Below are 23,437 nucleotides of genomic sequence, written 5' to 3' on the forward strand. Positions count from 1 at the left end.
TTGTGTGTAGCTGTTGGGAACATGTCTCTCTGAAAACCACTTTATTTCTTTTTTTGAAATGTTTACAATTTTTTCACTAAACAATATTGATTTATTTGTAGTTACATAAGACAATTTGTCCCAGCTTTCTTGTGCAGTCTTATTTTTACTGAGGATGGGGGCAGGGAACGTCTTCGAGCTAGAAACTTGGGGAGAAGTTGGAACATCTTGATGCCATTACAATCATTCTACTCTCAGACAGCAATCCCCCAATTTTCCATATCCCTTCCCAAGTATCTACAAAATTCTTGAACTTCATTAAGACCTACAGCCCTACTGGCCTCATTGTTCACTTACTAATTTATCTTTCCTTTCAGACTGATCTAGGGCCTGTGCTCCATTTATCGTAATAACTATCTGGCAAACACCTTCAACATTTTGTCATACTTTCTCTCTTTAATACTCTCCTGGTAAAACCTGTGTCTGGTTGTTTACAACTACTTGCCTTTTCTATACTTCAATCCAAACATCTGAACCAGGCTGGAGAAAAGTTACACCATTTGGCAAATTGGTTCAATTTCAAATCGCTGTCACTACTACCAGGGGTCACTTAGAATTCTGTCAAAACTAGTTTGTTCCCTAATATGATTATATTATTTGTTCTCTCTGCTCAAAGCTTCAACTCCATCCCCCACCCCAACATTAATCTGAATTGATGAGCCACCTTATTTTTAATTGAAAAAATAGAAGGTATCTCTTGTGAGAGACTGTTTCACCCACAAACTTTTATTTCTATCAGGTAAAAATAGGTTTGGATGCAAGTTAACGTGTCTAAAAGTAACAGTGGATTCAGTAAGACAGGATTACACTAATTCATTTTTGTTTAGGCTTGAAGACAGGAAGTCTAGGGCTGACAGAAGGGTTTTGCACCATGGGTGTATCTTGCCCATTGTTCATTCTTTCTCTGCTTCCAAACCCAAAATAACTTCATGGACTAAGATGCTTTCAACCCTAGCCATCATGTTTGCATCCAGACAGGAAGAAGGCAAAAAAAAGACAAAAAGGGGCATGTGGCATGTGTCAGATGTTTTATAAGGAAGATTCTGCTTTCATTTCTTTGCTTAGAATTTAATCACGTGAGCAAAACTAGCTGCTAGAGATGCTGCAAAAATGTAGCAGTTTTTCTGGGCAACCAAGTGCCTAGCCAATAATAGGGTCTATTATAATAGAAATCTAACTCGATGTTTGCTAACTTCACTAATATTTTACAAGAACAAATACCTTTTGCCTTTGGTGATGATCTCTCTTATATACATGTAATTCTTTTTTAAAATTTCTGTTATTTTCATTAGTTTTCTATTGATTTACAGGTTTTATTCTTCTGTTTGCTACCTTTTTAGTCTAAACATTGAAATCTGTAACTTTCAGGCTTTCTAGTCTCCTAATATAAACATTGATAGCTACATATTACCTTCAAAATACGGCTTTACTGCCTTCCACGGATTCTCTTTGTAAAAGTTTCAGTATTCCATCATAATTATTTTAAAAATTTTCTTTAGGTTTTCTTTCTTTACTCATAGTTACTAAATATACTGTTTTAAAATTTCCAGAATAGTGGGAAGTTTTTATTTATCTTTTGTTGTTGCTAAGTTATTAAGTTGAGGAAATATGTGTTCTGTTTTATCCAAAATTTTTAATTTTTGAAACTTGTTTTATGTCTTAGTGTGAGAGAAAAATGTTTATTCTTTAAATGCTGGGTGAAGAGTTCAACTTAAACCTTTTTAAACAGTTGTTAATTTTGTTATTCAAAATTTATAAATACTTATGAAAATTTTCTCTGATTATTAATAACAGAAAATTGTATTTGTCATTTTTCCTTACATTTTATCATTTTTCACTTTCGCTACTGAGACATATTAGGGGCATATGGGTCACAAATTTTTATGTCTTCTAAATGACATAAGCATCTTACAATTTTGTAGTGATTCTTTTTACCCCTATAAAGATTTTTACCTTAAGATATGTATTTGAATTCAGTAAAATTTTCATTTGTGTGAGCATTTTTCCTGATTTAACATAATTTTCTTCTTCTTACTTTACACCTTTAACTATCCTTACATATTAAATAAGTTGCTTTTAAGCAACATGTAGCTGGATACTTTAAATGCGTTTTGTCGATTTCTCCTTCAGTATTAAATTTAATCCACGTTTTGTTTATGGAGAGTTATTAAAAATATATTTGGATTTATTTCTATGTCATATCCTCTTGATTTCTATTTGTCCTTCCTTTTTCATGTGTTTTTCTCTTTTCTATCCTTTTTCTGCAATGAAGTTTTCTTTCATATTCCACTTTTTTCCCCTTATATATTTACAGGTTAAATAGTCAACTCTTCTGCGTTCTTTCCTCGCTCCTTTGGTGGGGACCTCTTCTTCCTGTAACCTCACATTTCTTCCAAATTCATTTCCTCTTTGTCTACATTTTTTAGAAAGCCCTTTAATGTAATTCCGTTGATAGTAAAGCTTTTCCAAATACATACTAATAACCCACTGTCCCTATAGCATATTTTTTTTCTTAAAATTTTTTCTCAAACCTTATAAAACCTTCCCTGTATTTCTGGTAAGATGTCTGATTTCAATATTACTGAGTTCTTTAGGATTATCTCTTTGTGTTTGATGTTTTCTAGTGTATACAGATTTTTTCTTTTCACTCTGCTTAGGCTCTGGTGCTTGCTATGTCTGTGAATTCGTGTCTTTCACCATTGAAAAGTACACTCAGTCATCTTTTCAAATAATCAGATTTCTCCCATTTTTTCTCATCTCCTTTCTAGTAGTCTCATTATATATATATGTTAGAATAGTATATGGATCCTTTTCGTTGATCCATTTTTCCTTCGCCTCTGCATTGCATTCTGGGAAATTTCATTCACTACAGCCTTCTTCAACTGAATATAATCTGTAGTTTAACTCATCCATTGAAGTTTTTATACCAATATTTATGGGTTGTGCTCCCAAAATTCTCTTGCTTCATTTTTACCTCTCTAAGAATTTTTGAGAAAACTCACTAGTTTTCTACTCATTTTTTTTCTGATTTTATCTTTTATTTTTAAAATGTTTTCTGCATCATTACTTTTATTATCTATTTCATATTCTATTACCTGATGTTTTGTGGGGGATCTAAGTTAAGTAGGAATGTTTCTTCAATTTGTTTTTTTTTTTTCTGACTCTAATAACACCATGTTCTCCTATATGCTTGGGGATCTTTTTTATGAATTCAAAATTTTTTATTTAATCTGTGGGAATCCAGAAGACCCATGTTGAGTACTCTTTATTCCAGAGAAACTTTGCCTTTGCTCTTGCAGGGCTCCAAGATTTTTCTGAGATGCCCCTTTAAAAAGACTAAATATGAGATACACAGGTTTAGTGTTATAACTTTATCTCAGATTCACAGTTGAGACTCTGTGCTGTTATTAGCATTTAGCATATTAGTAGTAACCTTTTAGCTTACTGGTATTTGTTTGCTTCTGTTAGTTTTCAGGTAGGGGAGATGTTTCATGGAAATTTTTCTTCCTTCTTAGAATCCCAGATATTCATAAAAATAATGTTTTATATAAGATTGAGTTATATTAAAATTCCCTTTGGATTTTCTACCCTATCATATCCCCAGGCAACTTCATTCCATATTGTTTTAGTTGCCTTTTGTTTGTGAATGATTTCTTTTTTCAAGGTTGTTTTTATCTGAGCAAAGTTTATAGTTTTAGCATCTAAAAATATCCAACAATAAATGCATAGGTTATGGCATACTTTATATATATATATATACATATATATATATGTATTATATACATAGTATATATAGCATAAGTAACGCCCAATGTTCTATGCAGAATATTAAATATTGGTTATTTATTAAATTGTAAATGACAGTTTAACTGCTCTTTATGTGTTCTGACACTGAGAATGACTTCATATCAGAAAGAATTTATTCTTAATTGGGGAAATTAAATTTAAAATAAATGTTTCACTGAGATAATAAACTTTCAGCCTGCTGCAATTACAGTATGCTTTAACTAATATTATATAGTACAATATCAGTAATAAAATATTTAATAATACAAAATTATTACATTGCAAGTGTGCATGTGTAAAGCACTGCAAAATGTATTACCTCATTTAATTTTTACAGCAAATTTGTAGATACGACTAATACTGTGATTTTATATATGAGAATACATCTTCTCAGAAAATGTAAGTAACTTGCCAAAGCTTAAAGACATGCTGAACCCAAACTCATTTATCTGTTCCAGATTGAGAGGCCTTCCCACTGATTTTTCAGAAAGCACTTCTTTTTTTCAGTACATAAAATATTAATTTGTCTGGACAACACCAATCAAAATAGATAATTAACTTTCATTTTCCTGTATTACCTCTATTTCCTGCATTGTTTGGTTCTTTTGTAATTTTGTAGTCAGGCTTACATAAGAATAAGAAAATTATCTGAAGTCATTTTTGATATTTTTCTGAGTCAATAATTTGCCACATGAGGTACAGCATGAAAGTATTGTGCTGAAAATTAATAATCGTTTTTCATATTTGTCCATATCTGTGTCAACTGGGATTTTGAAAAACAAATTAAATTGGGCATGATTTCAATAAATAACCCAAGTGCATTTACTATTAGATGTCAAGATTAGGTGACAAGATTCATTACTTGATAAAAGTTAATTTTAATCTTCTCAAAAATTTTTCTATATAAATATTTCATATTGCAAGTGATAATGTATTTCTTTTCTATCCCTAAGGAGCAAGTGTAATTGGTCTATTCAGTAAAGGTAATAGTCTTTATTTCCCATTTATTATAACTTACTCAAATGAATGTAAACTTTCTTGACATAGTTCAGCAAAATTTAAATGATATAAACATTGTAGTAGTAAATATGAAAATGAAATTATATGAAGTACTTAGTTTAAAGAAGAAAACATGCAGGAAGTCAGTAAGAAACACATATATGTGCCATATGGCCATGTTTGAAAATATTATATCCTTCTTGTATTTCCTCTTAAAAAAAATCACAGGTAACTTCTGTTTCTGTTCAAACTGTAGTAACAGAGATGTGCTTTGCTCTCACATCTGAAAGGTCCAAAAATATTTCAGATAAACATATAAGTCAACATTTGTTTTTAAACATTAGACATCAGACAATGGAAAGACAGTGGTCCCTGAGGGACAGGAACAAATGATGTGAACCCTAGAGCCTTGAGAGATTCTAGAGGACATTGTGCAGGAGAGACAGCTAAAGCAGAGCCTGACGTATTCTATGAGCTGAGGAGACGGAGCTGAGATTCCAGAGGAACCAAGTCAGCTGTAGTTCATAGGACAGACTGCCGGGAATGAGAGCACTACATGGAGGGAGAGAACTCTGGAGATCTGCACAGGGTATTTTCAGTGTTGTTGAATTACTCATCTCAGCAAATGTATGAGAAACATAGTTAAGCCTAGGGGAAGGGCCACTCAGATAGACAGAGGCAACACTTCTCAGCTCTCACACAAGGTGGGTATCAATACCTATTCTCATGAACTGAACTACAGGAACTCACAGTTTACAGGGTACTCAATAGAGAACTCATGAAAGCCTTGCCTCGGTACTCGAGGATTATTAAACATAGGCTGACCTTGCTTAGGACTTACCCAAAAAAAAATTCACAGAAGCAAAACCTGAAAAGATAAAACTGTTTCCAAGTAAGTCAACTACATATGAGGACAAAGCTTAAGAACATATATAGTAATGCAAAAATATCCATAACTCAACAAAGTAAAATGATATTTGGTATTCAATCAAAACACAGCAAACAGCCCATAATTGGGAGAATAATCAATCAATTAAACTGATATGAATTTTAGAATCAAAAGAAAGCAACTTCAAACAGTTAAGAAGAGACATGGAAGATCAAATAAGATCCCTAACTAACTTCTAGAAATAAAAACTATAACTGAGATGAAAAATACACCAAATGGGATTAATGACATTAATGAGTAATAATAGATTAATTAGACCTGACAGAAGAAAAGTTTAATGAAATTAAAGACATGCCAGTAGAAACTATCCAACATTAAGAGAAACAAAAATGTAAAAACCACAAGAATGGAAGTGAGCTATAGAATAACTTCAAGCAGAAAGGGTCAGAAAAAATTTTGAAGATACCATGGTTGAAAATTTTCCAAATTTGATGAGAATTATAAATTCTCAAGTCCCAAATCTTAGGATACATTTTGAAGGGTAGCCGAATAGATTTCCTGGTATGTTGATTGTGGAGTTGGAGAGAAGTGGAGTTAGTGCCATATGATCCAGTAATCCCACTTCTTTCTGGGTACTGAGCTAAAGGAATTGAATCAAGATCTCTAAGAGATATTAACAGTCTCATGGGCATTGCAGCATTATTCACAATAGCCAAGATATGGAAACAACATAAATGTCCACTGACAGATGAATGGATGAAGAAATGTGGTATATACAGACAATGGAATAATATTCAGTCTTAAAAAAGAAGGAAATTCTGTAATATGTGACAACATGGGTGAACCTTGAGGACGTTATCCTATGAGAAATAAGGAAGTCAGAGAAAGATAAACTCTGCATGATTCCAGTTAGATGAGGTATCAAAAATAGTCAAATTCATAGATTTAAAGAGTGGAATGATGGTTTCTAAGGGCTAAAAAGATGAGGGAAATGGGAGGTTTTAATCAAGGAGCATACAATTTCAGGTAAGCATGAATAAATTCTAGACATTGCACAACACTGCATTATAATCAATAATAATAATATATATATATATATACTGAAAAACTTTGTGAAAGTGAATCTCATGTTGAGTGTTCTTATTGCAGACTCCAATACTTTTTTATCTAAGCAACTGAATAATGGAGTTTCTCTCACTTAATATGAGAATTAAGGAAAATGGCACAGTTTTTTTGAGTTGTAGAAATGTGTTGGAAAAGCCAAGAGATGTCTGCATGGAGACATCAAGCATTCAGTTATGAAGTTATATGTGATCTGATATCCAGGAGAGAGGTCTAGGATGAAAATACTAAGTTTAGTGTCCTCAGCATATGTATATATATATGAAACTGGATGAGGTCTCCAAGGTACTGAACTTAGAAAAAATGAAGTCTCAAATCAAACCCTAGGGTATTCAACGATTAAGCAATTGATGAGAAGGGGAACATGCACACAAGAGGATTTGAAGAAATAATGTTGGGGGCAATAGAAAAACCAGAGTGTAGTATATCCTGAAAGCCAAGTGTATTTTAAAAAGTTATCAAGAAAAAGAAGTGCTTTTCTCTGTTAAATGCTAAAGAATGGTCTAATATGATGGCAACTAGAATTTATGTCTGAATTTAGCCAAGTGAAGGTTATTGTCAATCAGTAGTTTCTGAAGTGTGGAAAAGTCAAAGCCAGTTAATTGTATTTAAGAGAGAAACATTAAAGAAAAAAACTATATATCAAGAGCAAAAACTCTCTTCAGAGTTATGTTTCAAGAGAAGTACCAATAAATGGGACAGCAACTGGTAGGAAAAGAAAGTCTTGCTTTTTTTTAATGATGGGGAAATTTTACCATATTTATATGCCAATAGGAATAATGTATTCAGCTGCACAAGTCAGGAACAGAGTAGGTAGAGGGTTTGATTGAGCTAGGCTGTGAATTTACAGGGGACTTTGTCAAAGTAACAAGGAATGGGAGGGGCATTCTTCAATTATTTGTGGAACTGTATGTTTTTCCTTTGTTTGCTTTCCTATTTTGGAATTGCCAATATGCCAGAGCTGTTAATAATTTAGCTCTTTTTCCAGACAATTCTTGGTTTGAATCTATGTCCTACTGCTGAAGTGTGTAATGTTAAGCAAGTTAATTACCCTCTCTATTTCCCAGAGTCCTTCTCTACAAAGTATGGTTGATAATATTTATTCTCATGAGATTATTAGAGGAATCAAATGGGGTGATGTGTGTAAAGCATAATAGAGTCTCTCAAATATCGCATATGGCAGAAAGTCAATTACTGCTGGCTATTTATATATAAAATATATTTCTGGTCCTTGTTCATTTTTGACATAATTGTATTATTCTTAATAATTTGAATGACACACTTATAACTTAAACATGGACCTTTTGCCTACCCTTTGTGTTGTAAATATTTTTCCGTGACTTATTTTGTTATACATCACTTTGAATGTATACAAGTTTTAAGTTATATGAGGTTAAGTCTACTAATCTTAACTTTATGCCCTTTTACTACTTTTAGAAACAATTGTCTTATTGAATAATCAAATTAATATTCACAGACTTTGTTAAGACTGATTGTAATTCCCAAAGAAATTATATCATGGTGACAAACATCTATGATATCTTTGGTGATAGAGAAAAGGCCATCTGACCAGTAGTGATTGCTTTTCTTGAATAGCAATTCATTACTTCTAGAAATAAAGACTACTCAACAATGATATCTGGCCTCATTTATAATATTGAAGGCTTTCCTTGAAAGAGATTACAAAGTTTTTCATTTTTTGCTTAAGAAAACATTTTTCCAGAGGTGTGGTTTCTTTTCATTTGTAAAAGATATAGAACTTTCTAATTGCTCTTATTTACAGGATTTTACTCATCTTAAAACTACTACCAATACTACTGCTAATAATAACATTAATTGGATGATTACTATGTACCACACACTGTTATAAGAACTTTTCTCTGTATTAACTAATTATCATAACATTCCTATGAGATAGATATTATTTTTATCACATTTGATGATTATGTCACTGCTCAAATTTTATTTTAATCCATCTCATGATGTTTAGAAATTTTCCCAACCTGAGTTATGCCCATCTTTTTGATTGAATGTAAAGATAAATCCTGCTGTGGTAGAGAAACTGTCAGGAATAAAATGTGTCATGTTTTATTTGCACAATAGATCTCACTCTTTTAAAGATCCCACAGTGTGCTTTTCTGTTGGTGTGTTAAGCAGGAGTACAGAATAAAATGTGATATATTTAAGTGTGATGATTCATTTTGTCTCTCTACCTCTAATCTACTAACATCTTAAATGTTGGTTATTGTACCCTTGTCAAGTGACCCATTCAGGTATTAAAACAAATGGGCCAAGTAAAGGAAAATTATTTTTATTGGGGGTTAATATTTATTTGGTGGAGCATGCCTCTAATTGTATCATTAAAGCCCAGGAACAGTACTTCAAGATAAAAATAGTTGTACCCATTTTGCAAGTAGGAAATTAAAGCCCCAAAGGCTTATATAATAAAGTTCCAGAGCTATTAAAGGATAAAGGTGGGACTCAAAACCTTCCAGGTTCCAAGACCACATTACTCTGATATTTTTTGCATTTGAAATTTCACAGGTAATGTTTATTAATATTTCAGAAGAATTAGATAATAATTATAGCACTAATAATTGTATACATGATACTTATTATGTACTAAGTCCTTTACATACAGTAACTCATAACAACTCTGTGGACTAGATTCCATTATCATTTAGGTAAAGAAGAGAATTTAATCTGTCAAAATCACCTGCCAATAAATAACAAACTGAACTCAATCCCAGTAAGTTATTTCAGAATCATGGGTGTCATTAATGATACATTTACTACAATATTTTGAAAATAATTTCAGTTGTTCCTGGATATTCAATCCCCACAGGACTCCATCAGTCTTGGGGTTGGAGAATAGATCTTAAACTAACCTTAAAGAAAGCAGTAAATATATTTATGGCAGCATTTAAATTGTAGTATGGATTTTTTAATATAAAGGATCACAAAAAAGCAGTAAAATGGAGAAAGGAAACAAAAAGGAAAATGGCAATTTTAAACTACACTGATTTAATCAGCTTGCAGCACTAAGGGTGGGTGTTATTTCCTTTTATTTTTTATTTTTTTATTAAGGTATCATTGATATATGCTCTTATGAAGGTTTCACAAGAAAAATAATAGGGTGTTATTTTCTTTTCAATTAAATGTTTAAGCAAAATATTTTAATGGGCCCTATTTGACCTCAAAGGAGAGACAAGTGGGGCCACAGGTGATGAAGAAAAAAATAGTTCCTCCCCTCAGCCTTCTCAAGATGGGCTGGCAGCTGAAGAGAGAAGGGTTTTCTTGGGTGTTCAACTGAGTAGATGAAGAGATACTAATTTTACTTGAATTACAAAGGAAAAGTAATCTCAGCAGACTGGAAGACTTGGGCCATCTCAACTAACATTTGTGTTTTTATTGTGATCTGTAATATGGACCTTCCAATTCAGAGGCCATACATCTTGTCAGAAGTCTCCATCTCATAGAACATTACTGGCAAACATAGCCTGGATAACAATCACGTACAGGAGTAGTTTTATTCCCTGTCACATGTATTTAAGGATTTAACCGTTCAATTTCTCTTAAAGAAATGTTGGAAAACTTTGGAAGCATTACAATCACTCTGAGCAAAGAACACTAATTTTCCACATATCATTCATGATATAGCAACTCTGAATAAGATGTCAGAATAAGCCCTTTAACAGTCAAGCAATTTCTAAGTTAGCTACCTTGGAGAAGTCTTACAATTATCTGTTAAAACTTTGAAATAGAAAATTGTACAAAGAACTCTAATTTCCACATGTCAAAATACTGATTTGCAAGACTTACTCTCTATTTGCAATAGATTTGTTTACACTGCATATATTTTAAGTCATAAATGAGGCTTTTCATTGTTTTTAAGAGTACTCATAAAAATATGTTCTTACCTTTTAAAAATGACAGCTACTGGAGTTAATTAGCTAATGTCCTAAAATGTCCTCAAATATGAATTAAGAATAGAGTGGATAAAATAACTATAGTATAGTATTGTAATATATATTGCTTATATACCATAGATATATAAAGTACATATACAGCAGTATACAGATTGAGAATAACAGTATACCCATTATATAGATTGAGAATAAACAAAATTATATCCAATATTATGGATGAATATGTATGATTTCATTAGTTAAAAAACAGATTAAAATATTCATTATTTAAAAAGTATTTATACTTGTCAGGTTATAAATTGGAAGGGGATATGAGGGAATTTTCTTGGATTCTTATAATGTTCTTTGGGTTTGGTTAGTACTGGCTCTATAGGTATGTTTAATTTTGAACATGTGTTTAGATGTATGGTTGTGATTTCCACTTTTCTGTATGTCCATTCTACTTCATTAAAAGTTTATATTAAAGAAATATACACATACAATATATGTATTCATTACATAATTATTGAACATCCTGGATGTATTGATCTTTTTAAAGAACATGTAAAAAAAATCATTTTGATGAATTTTGAGAAAAATGTTGGCCAATAGGTCAGTAGTGACTGCTCACCAAAGTTAAAATCACCTGTACACTGTTTTATTCTCATAACTATTCTAACACTAAGCACTAGTTCATTTTTTAAACATGATCACTTCCAGATCTATTATTTGCTTTGACAGGAAAAAGTATGCATAGCTATAATTTTAGACAGACATTTCACAATATATGCTTTAGAGTTTGTAACAAAAGATACATCTGAAATATTTAATATGTGGATATTAATTATATATTAAGATGTCAGATTCTATCATTTTGAGCTATTTTTCCAAAGACTATTTTTTTACTATTGTTTTACAAAATGTAATTTAAGAGTTCTGTAAATTAATTTTTAGTATAAAATGAAGTAAAAATGAACAAATACATAGAGTTCTGAAATTAGATGGTTACAAGTCTGGAACTGTCCTCACTTTGGTTCTGAGATCCCTGAGGTCTAGGAACGTTTCCCCATTTTGCCATCTGCTCCTGTGCCTAGTGCAATACTCTGTGCTTGATAGGTTTCAATGACTAATTGGCAGTGAATGATCACCCTTGGTCCTTCATTTAGTTTGTAGGTATACATCCTGATATAAATCAAGGTCTCATAGTTGTTGCAATACTCATGTTCTACAGTGGTTAGATAGAAAGGATTGAATGACATCACCAAGGAAATACGGAGCAGAGGAAGATGCTGCCTCACCAGTTACTGCTGAATGACGCCACTATCACCTGGATTTATATTTCTCTTATTTCCAGACATGTAAAAATACTTACAAATTATTTTCACTTTTCTCAACATCTTTGGGTTAGCTAATAAAGCTGTCTAGGATTTATATTTTCTACTCTGATTAATATCTCATTTCATACCATCATTGATATAAGTGAGTCTAATTTTGGTTTTGTTTATAGTCCACTGTATTATCAAAAGTCTGTAGTCTGGAGAATCCAAGGGAAACTTACACTATATTTCTAGATAATCCAGGAAAATATGGAATAAAAATACCCACACACTAATACAATTTCCAGTTTTCCAGTGTGAAAAGTTAAACAAAATGGAGTCACTTATGTCAGGGGGTTTTAAAATGGGGCCAGGCAACCATTAAGTGGGTAGGCCTTATGCATGTCCTTACCGGGGGTAGAACCATGAAGTTTTGAACTGGGACAAACTGTAAATACTCCAAGAACTCCCCACGAATACAAGAATACAAGTAACAGCCTTTTGCTTAGAGATAACCTTAGCAACTTGTCATGTTTGGTCAAGATTAGTTTTCTGTTGCCCACACCAGTCAAAACTCTTTCTAAAAGCTTATGTAAACATTTCTTTTTTCTCTTTAAAAACTCGGTTTTTGTTCCCTAGTGGGACACTATTTGAGTTGCTGCCCAAATCTGTGTACCCCAAATTGCCATTCATTGATCTTAAATGCTTTTGCTTAATTACTGCCTCCTGACAATTTTAGAATAAAATATATATTTGATCAATAAAAATATTACCTAAATAGCACAATCCTCTTCTTTGGTATCCTAACAGATGCCTTATTTTAGAGTGCTTTAAAAATACATAAGTAAGAAAATAATGTACTTTCAGATATTATTATAAGAAATTTTATGGGTTGAACTGTGTCCATCAAAAAGATATGTTGGGGTCCTCATCCTCACTTCCTCAGAAAGTGCCTTTATTTGGAAAAAGAGTCCTCACAGAGTTAAGATGAGGTCTCATTGGACTAGAATGAGCCCTGAGTCTAATAAAGGCTATTATCCTTCTAAGAAGGGGGAGAGAAGCACACAGGGGAAATCCACATGAAAAAATAGGCAGGGAGGGAAGACGGCTGTGTGAAGGCAGAGGTGAGACAGTTATGCCGCCACAAGGTGGTGAATGCCTAGAGCTCCCAGAAGCTGGAAGTGATGAGTACATTGCCTCCCTAGAGGCTTCAGAGAGAGCCTGACACCATCAATACCCTGATTTCAGACCTCCACCCTCAGAACCTCGAGAGAATATTTTTCTGTGGCTGTAAGCCACCCTGTTTGTGGTGTTTTGTTCCAGCAGTCCTAGGAAACTAACACAAAGGACATGTTGACATGTTAAAAATCAGCATCAAGAGTCTGACCAAAACAAATACTGGTAAAGCATATATTCAATATTATTTCTAATCAGAGGGTTTATAGGTGGGCAGTGACATTTCTGGTTAGTGGGATTGTGGAGAACAGTTGTGTGGTGTGCTGGTTAAAGCCCACACCTGAGAATAATTAACTTATTTTGATCTGGTCAATTTATTCCACCTTCTTTGAGTCTTAGTTGTCTCATTGGTGAAAATGGATACTAAATATTTGTACTGCATAGCTTTTCAAGATTAAATTAGTTACATGTGGGCAATTCTTTAAATGGGGACTGGAAATGTGAAAATGTTCAACATGGATTCATTACTATTATTTTATTGTGTTTCTATGTATTCCCCATCTTGTGTGAAGTTTTGTGCATTAGCTTGTAATTAGGAAAAGAAGAATAGTAAATATCTAATATTTATTGAGAGCCTGCCATGTGCCAACACTGTGTTGAGAAGAATGCATGCATTATATCATTTAAACTTCACTTGAATCGTATGTCTCATTTCTTGTCACATATTACATATGAAGCTAACAAAATTCAAAGATGTGAAATAAATTGGCCAAGGATTCAAAGTTAATAAAGAACAGAATAAATCTAGAACATTCAAACTTCAAAACTCTATTATAATTGCTATGCTATATTTATTACCTTTTGGATCCCTCTTCAAACCCTCCGCTCACCCAAATAATACAATGTTATGTGAACTGATTATACTCTGTGAGGTGTGAATAACATTGATATAGTGAAATTAATTACTTTTTAATTTACTTATTTATTCTTTTAAACTGTGATATACAAGTTAAAAAAGAAGACCCATATCATGTCTGCATATTTACCAGAAACCTAATTGTTGGTCTGCAACCTCAGGAGCTCCCTGGCTGAAATCTGAAACTGACCCCCATATGCGGAGGGCTGGGAGAGACCAAACAGAGAAGCAGATCACTCCAGATTAGTAGAGGACAGTGTTAATAAAGAGATCTCATATATAAGGCTTATCTTTGGTAGCCATGAGATAAGTAGATTTCTGCCCCCACCCACCAGAATCTTCAAAGTTTATATAGAGACTTTAACTATGTTCAATCACATAGTCAGTCCAGACTATCTCAACAGTAGCCTTGAAATAGCTGCTAGTATGGGAATAGTAGGTAGGTCATACATTCCAAGGATAGGGGTGGGGGTGAGGACCAGATGTCCCATGTCCAGCTTGTGGGTCAACCAGTGGTCACATCCTCTCTATGACCTCCTCTCACCCTTCAGAGAGGACTGTGTATGGGCTATAAGTTAGGAATAAATTTTAATTCAAAGCCTAAAAAAGAGGAGCATATAATGCCCCCCAGTGAATATCATAGATACCCTTGCAAAGCCTATAAAATTGTAAGCAATATTTTTATTGAATATTCTTGGGATATTCCAGATAAATCTATTTTTCTTAAAGAGTTAAATTTAAGATTTAGGACTTAATAAATAAAATATTTTTAATCTCTAATATGGGAGAGGATAGTATAATTTATTATTTTTTAATATCATATTTACTGTAAAATCATATATCACTCGGGGACAGGAATGACTAAAATCTCTTCCTTGTAGGCTCTTAAACTATTCATCCACAAAGTAAGTTTAGGAGGGATCATTACTTACTTAAAGTTATTAAATTTGAAAATAATGCAATAAAGAAGCATTAATAATAAATAAGTAAATAAAATAAATAATTTAAGAAATAGAAAGTAAATTTAAAAAATAATAAAATAAAATAAAGCAGTAAAGAAGACAAGTAAGAAGCAAAGCAAATGCATGTGGCTGCGCTTGATTTTGGGAGATCCCATCCTTCCAATAATAGTGGAAAACAGCCAAAATGGAATTCCCCATTAACAGGCAAACTATTCCCTTAACTGTTCAAAAACTAAGGAGAGTTAACCTTCAGGCTTGACCAGTTCCACAAGTCTATCCAGAATCTGGTCATTGTTTACTGCTACAATCTCACTTTATACCTTCCTCAACCTCAATCACTCCTGGTATTTCTTCCTGCTTGCATTATTCTTTCCCCTTTTCATGTGGTTGTCTTTTTCTGTCATACAGATCTCCTCTCTATTAGAGGTCTTTTTAGGCCATCCTGTGTAATATTTTGCCTACCCTTGAGCCACTCATTCTTTTACCATATCATTGTTTTGTTATCTTTGTGGTACTTGAACTAACTGAAATTATCTTATTTACATATTTGTTCCTTATTTTCTTCCTTATATTTTAACCTTGACAAGGAAGTTTGAAATTGTCTATTTTGCTTATATTGATGTGTTTCCAGACCTAAGAGTACTGATCACCATATTTAAAGTGTACAGTTAATATTTATTGAATGAAGAAGTCAGTGGGTGCTGATAAGTGAGTTAGAAAATCTCATATTAGTCCTTAGCATGTAGGATGGTCCTAAGATTGATCAATGAATTACACATTTCCCCTGAAATATCCTTTAGGTGAAAGATTGTGGGTTTTTCTCATCAAAGCTAAATAAACATGTAAGGCACTGACCATCTTTTGAGGGTGACTTACTAAGGAAACTGCCCCTTCTCTATTATTTTTACTAATTGATCCTAGTAGAATTATGTTTACATCTCAGACATCTCTGAAGTATTTTGTTAATGCTGGTTCAACAAAACACTTAGTTGGGGTAAATACAAAATAATTAGCTCTTCATGAAAATCATTATACATAGGATAATTAGGCTTTGTAATTATCAAGCATAGCAATAATAATTGTAATTTAATAATAGCTATCAATCTAATAATGAATAGCAATCATTATTCATTCAACAAACTTTGTGAATGAAACTTGGTAATCAAAGTGCTGCATTCCTCTTTTATATATGAGAACACTGAGGTTTACACAGGATGTCAGAAGAAAATGTTTATTGAGTCTTATTACATCACAGAGAGCTTGGATATGAACCCAAACAGTCTGATTTCAGAGCCCATGTTCATAAGCAGTACTCTAAACTACTCCTTGTTTTAAATGTTTACTCAGGTCTTTAATAGAAATACATTGTTCTTTTAAAAAGTTATTTCACGTTACATTATATATTTTTAACAGTAGACTTAACATGGCTGTCTAGTCAGGAAGTCCCTTAAAATGCATAGAAATAAACTTTGAAAATTTATAAAAAATACAGATTGGGAATTATAAATCTCATACATGCTTATTAGAAAAAGGAAAACAATAAATCATCTCTAATTCCTTCTTTCAGAGCTAACCGGTGTCAAGAAATCTTTGGATCAGAAAACAAAATTGTACTCAATGGTAAGAGAGATGAAAGTTTAGAGACTATAAAACCCTTTAAGTTCTCAAAAACAATCAAAAGGGGTTTTGATCATCAAAAAAAACCACTGAAGCCCCTCAGTTTTCACGTGATGTTACATACAGAGATCACCAAAGTATGCACAGATTGCTGTACAGTAAGGTCACTTAACCTTTTAGTACCTCAGGTACATTTTGAAATATAAAAATAATAAGCGCTAGCTTACCTGCCTCAGGGATGTTTAAGGATAAAATTAGATTATAAATGTGATGGCTCTTTGCAATATTTTCTCTCTTGCTGAGCATTTCCCCACGACTACATTTCGTTACTCTGCCCCGTGACCTTTCTTCTCACTTAATGACCATTGTGCCTAAGTCAAGGTTTTCTTTGCCTCCTTCTTCAACAAAAAATGCAAAATCATGGGACGACATACTTTCTAGGCTACTTTCTGATGCAATGCTATGATTTCTGGGAAGAAACAAATGACAAAGTTGCTAGGGAAAAAGAGGCATACAGAACAATGTTGGAAAATGGTTTTAAGATGTTACCTTCCAGTGGTTCCATGTACCAAAGGTCGGGTCTGTCCAGACTTCCGAATCTCGCCTAAGTAGTAAGACTGATGGCCAAATGAAGAAGCATTAAATCATTTTCATACCCATTATTTATTTTCTTTATTCTTGGGGCTCACATTCTACTTCTTCTCACTGTCCATTCATTGCAAACTCTATTTTTGTATCTTTTTTTTTTAATTGAGTGTTATTGATACACAATCTTGTACTGGTCTCAAGTATACAACACAGTGATTCAACAGTTACTCATATTATTAAATCCTCACCCCCTCTAATACAGTTACTATCTGTCAACATAGGAAAATGTTACAGAATCATTGACTATATTCTCCATGCTGTACTACTATCCCTGTGACTGACTTATATTACGATTGAGAATTACTGTGTCCCTTTATCCCCCTCACCATCTCTACTCACTCACCCCAACCTCTCCCCCGTGGTAAACACCATCAGTTCTTAGTATCTATGAGTCTACTGCTCTTTTGTTCATTTTGTTTTGCTTTGTTTTTATATTCCACAAAGAAGTGAAATCATACGGTATTTGTCTCCACTTGGCTTATTTCACTTAGCATTAATACCCTTTAGATCCATCCACACTGTCACAAATTACAGGATTTCTTTTTTTATGGCTGAATAATATTCCATTGCATATGTGTACCATCTCTTTTTATCCATTCATCTATTGTTGATGCTTTGGTTGCTTCCACATCTTGGCTATTGTAAATAATGTGGCAGTGAATGTAGGCATGCGTGTATCTTTTCAAATCAGGGATTTTGTTTTCTTTGGGTAAATTCCCAGAAATGGGATTACTGGGTCATGTGGTATTTCTATTTTAAGTTTTCTGAGGAACCTCCATACTGCTTTCCACAGAGGTTGCTCCAATTTACATTCCCACCAACAGTGTAGGAGGGCTCCCTTTTCTCCACATTCCCACCAACACTTGTTATTTTTTATCTTTTGGATAGTGGCCATTCTGACTGGTGTGAGGTGTTATTTCATTGTGATTCAAGTATACTTTCTTAAAGTCCATTTTGCAAGTAATACATGCAATGATAAACATTTCAAACAGATTATAAGAATTTATAATTAAAGACCAGAGTCTCAGCCCACTTCCCAAAGTAAAATTTTCAAAGTAAGGCTCAGGTCCATAAGGTCGCCCACCATCCCCTGTGACATGGCCCTCTTGCAGGTCTTCTCACACCACAAGAACTTAATTGAAGATGAGGAGGAGAATGTTGGCCACTTGTATCTCTACTTTCAAGGAGGTTTGTATCTTTGTTTAAAAAGGCTCGTGTTTTAGATCAGGATGGGTGCATATCTCTTTTGATTAACTCAAAGGCAGCAGCCATCTTGGACCTTAATTACATCTATAAAATCTATTCAACTTAACCATGATCTATTGGTTCGAAGCAAGTTACTAATTCCACTTGCACTTAAAGGGGAGGAATTATATAATCTTGTGTTTATCAGAGGCTAAGAATCTTGGGGGGTCATCAGTTACCACAGATTCTTCAGTGCAATGTTTTCATCGGAGTCTGTGAAGGTTTTTCTACAGATATATTACAATTTTAGATAAACTCAATTTTATCAATCTTTATCTTTCTATCTTGGATTTTTTCCTTGTTTAGTAAAGATTTCCCCATTTTAATATTATATAAAGAACATATATATAGTTAGTATTTTTTTCTCCAAGTGCTTTTACAACTTTATTCCATTCTTTCTTGTGTTCTTTTTGCATTTTTTGCATTAATTCTGACACATCTGTATTTTTGGTGTTGTTTCTGTTAGTTAGAGATCTTTCTAGGTATCCCTTTGTGATCTATGTAGTAACTCATTTTTACCCACTGGCTTTAAATGCCACCTTTACCCCATAATAAGTGTTTTGAGGAGCTCATTCTCTTGTTAAAATCTCAATTCTATTTCATGTGTCTTTATATTTTTTTTCTGCATCAAAACAAAATACTTTTTATTTCTGTGGCCTTATACATGTATCTACTTTCTTGGAGGAATATTATCCACTTGTTCCTTTTATTTTATTCAGGATTTTATTAGATATTTCCAGATCCTTATTTTCCATGTATTTCAGAAAGTTTCCCTAAATAAAAACATTACTGGTAATTTTAATAAGATTATAATATGATATTAGTTTAGTAATAATTTACAATATTTCATATTTTATTAAGAAATAAATGGATTTGCTTCTGTTTAATTCTTCTTTTATGTACTATGGTTTTTCTTTTAGAGATTTTTACATATTTGGTTCAGTAGATGTCTTGAACTCTACTTACACGTTTTATTTTACAAATGGAATATTTTCTCTTGTTATACTTTTCTTACTTGTTTATTTCTATAGACCTTTATAAAATAACTTTCTATTGAGTCATTATTTAAATACCTTATTTTACTTTTAGTAGTCTTTCTTTCTGAATTTTCCAAGTAATTATCAAATAAACAAAGGTACTGATATTTTTGCCTCATTCTTTCTCATTTTTTTTCTCCTTTATTTCCCTTCTGACAAATAACATCAGAAAGTGCTACCACAAAAATGTGAAATAATGATAATGATGGTGGGTATTCATAATGCTATTTTACCATAGGTATCATTTGTCAGAAATAAAGCATATGGTGAAAATTAGATTGTATATATTATGCAACCAGATAAATAACTGTCTGACCTATTTTAATTTTAAAGTGAGTATTTTCCATTATTATTAAACTCTTATTCTTGGTGTACTATTTTAAAAATACTGCCGCATTCTAATAATAATATGTTGAATTTTTGCATCTAGATATATAGGAAAGATTAGGCTATTTTTTGTCATATAGAAGTTATTCTCTTATAGAAGTTATTCTGTTTTTTAAAATATCTTTCCACAGAATTCTATAATCTATAAGCTTTCCCTATCTCCTTATGCTTTAAAAAACTTTAATAACTAGAATAATCTGTTCCTGGAATATTTGGAAAAATTCACCTCCTTATTTTTCTCAACTCTAGAACAATGTGTACTGAAGTTTCTAGTGACTACGAATCACTGACAGTTTTGTTAAAATGCAGACTGATTCAGTAGCTGTAGGATAGGATCCAGAATTCTGCATTTCAAACAAGTTCTCAGGTAATGTTCCAAGGACCAACTGATACAGTTTTATATATATATATATATATACGGTTTTATATATAGGCTTGTTTGCACATCTATGAGAAGTTTACTGGGGACAGGACAGAGTGTGGCTGGTCAGTCATGGTACCAGCCCAGGGGAGAGGTGGAGAGAAAACACCCATTCTCTCCTCACCTCAGTTCCTGGTACGTAATTGGTCAGGCATCTGCCAGTCACCAGAAACCCACCCACAGAGTTCTTCTCCCCCCATTCCCCTAGGTTAGGGGTGGAGAAGTAGAGAGCTGGGAGAGCCAGGAGAGAGTGGTAGGAGCTTGGAAGTCTGGAGAGAGAACTAGGAGAGAATGGCAGCTGGCAGAGGGAAGCCATTGAGCCCTGGTGGTAGGAGAGGATTAAGCTCATTCTGGGGAGCAGAAGTGAGCAGTGCCAGAGCCGGGAGAAACTGAGACCTACTGCCATGAGAGTAAATGTGCTACCCCCTTTAAAAGCTCCAACTTCTTGCCCTTGCCTTTATTCAGTCTCAGAGAATTCATAAGGAACTTGCCCAGGCAGAGAACCTCCTCCACCAGGAGCAACATTAAGTCATATCTATGTATAAAATTTACACATTCCAAGTTTAAAAATTCAACAGTTATTTATTTCATCCCATTATGCACCCATCATAATAAATCAGTTTTAGAATGTTTCACAATCCCAATATACTACTGCACTTTGATTAAAAAAGGAGTGTTTTTAGATTTTCCACTATACTCTCTAGCATTACACTGTAATTTTTGTTTCTTAATATTTTCATTGTTAGTACCATATAGTTCTTCCTCAGATTTAGTTGTTCACTAAAGTTTCTTTTTTTAATTAAAAAAAAAGGCATATTTAACACCTCCATATTATGTACTTGTAATTTAATTTGTATTTATTAAGTTAACTCCTATTTTCATTTTATTGTGCTGTAACTCCCAGGCTTCCCGAACAGAACATTCTTCTGGTTTATCAGCTGCCTCTTTTTGTGCTATTCATAGGCTCCCCTAGTATTCTTCTTTCTCTGATCTTTCTTTACATAATTTGTTCCCTGAGGAATTATTATTTTCCCTATTCTCTTTCTCTATTTTTTTAAAATATATTTTGCCTGGGCCTTACTCATCCATATGACTTAACTACTATTCTTTTGCTAATAGTCTCACATCTACATAGCCATGACACACCCTTTGCCAAGCTACACATTTATCCAACTGTGTAGGAGCATCTCCCTTGGAATAATGCACAAGCACCTCATTTGAAATGTTCAGAATAGTGTTCACTGACTTCTCCTGCACCTGATCTCCTAACACCCTTTGCCCCTTTGCCCCTTTGCCCCTTTGTTTACTTGATACTAACTTTGTTCCCAGCCTTAAAAGGCCTTGTGTGCTGTACCTTGGGTATATTGTTTTGGAATGTGCTCTAGACTACCTTTTCTCTTCATTCATTTACTCCTTCCTGCTACCCTTTGTCTACTCCCTTCATTTATGTAATTATGGAAAGATCTTTCAGTGTATGGTTAAAGGCATGAATTCAGGCACCAAACTGCCTTCTGTAAAACCTGATTTAATCATTTGGAAGTGTAACTTTGAGTCTCTATGAACTTAATCTCTCTCTGCTTCATAACCTCCATTACCAATAGTTGTATTGATGGTTTAATCTTAAACATATAAAACAATGGTGGCTGGCAAAAAGTAAGAATGCAGGATATGTTTGCTCTTATTTTAAGCCCTAACCATCTGTATCCTATTACAAAATCCCAAAAGCTCTGGAAACAAAAAGAGTTTTGGAATTTATTTGGCAAGGAAAACATACCTAGCCTGACCTGTGCTTAGTTGAAAGCAAGATCTGACTTGAACTAAGAGATACATTTATGCTATTTACTAATTAAAATTAATATTTATATTTCTCTGCTGAAATAGAAATGTTTTAAATCCTGGAATGCTGTCCCAAATCTCATTAGGAATGTTATATAATATACTATATGTATACCATATTGTGTCTCTAAAATGTGTAAAACTCTGAAGTTAGCAACATATCTGACTCCAGAATTTCAGGAAAAGGATCATGATATATTATACTTTAGAGGTTAGCTTCGATATCACCTTGTCAAAGCCTTCTCTGAATTCCGTACCGGATTTAGAAATATATCTTATGTGCTGCAATTGCGCCTTAAATTTACCCCATCATAGCATTTTTGAACTATTTTATTTGCCAGTAAAGTGTGTGCTTTTTTATTCAACATAGTACCTGGCACCTGGTAAGTATTCAGTAACTATTTCAGATGATCTGAACAAATGTATTGGATAGAACATCCCTGCACCAAAAACAGTCATATTAACATTTGTTTAGTGCCTTGCTGGGCATTAAATTTAATGCTAAGATTCTAACAATGAATGAGACATAGAATCTGCTCTTGGGTCAGCTGTAACATAGTGGGTGTTGACATGTGTTTCACTTTAAAGAGATTTATGGTCTGACCCAAAATCCACAGGGTGCTATAGGGGCTTTGAGGAAGCACCTTTGGGATTCTGGCTATATTTCCTAGGAAAAAAGACATTTTTGCTGAGGGCTAAAGTAAGAAAAGTTGCTAAGCTCTACAAGGAAAGAGAGTACTCTAAGCAAAAAGAGTTAATAAGCAGAAGCACAGAAGCCTGAAACTGCTAGATAAGTTTGAAAAATCAGATGCAAGGTGATTTCCTGGCAACAAGGAAGGGTAGGAGAAGAGATTATAATGAATTACAATCAATTGATATATCTCCTGGAGACTAATGATACTTATTTTTCATTTGTAAATGAGAAATCCAAAGAGCAAGTGAAACTGTACTTTAAGAATAAACTCTTAATCTACACTAATTGTCAGACTCTTCTACTAAGTGTCCTATACCTGAGATTTTTTTAAATTTAACTTTTAACTAACCATAGTTTTTGATGATTGAAGTCTATAAACTTTCATTTTCTTATATGAAAATTATACTGTTCAATTTCTACCTCTTACAAGGATTACATG

The sequence above is a fragment of the Manis javanica genome, chromosome 5 (assembly GCF_040802235.1).
Source record: "Manis javanica isolate MJ-LG chromosome 5, MJ_LKY, whole genome shotgun sequence".
In the NCBI taxonomy this organism is placed as follows: domain Eukaryota; kingdom Metazoa; phylum Chordata; class Mammalia; order Pholidota; family Manidae; genus Manis; species Manis javanica.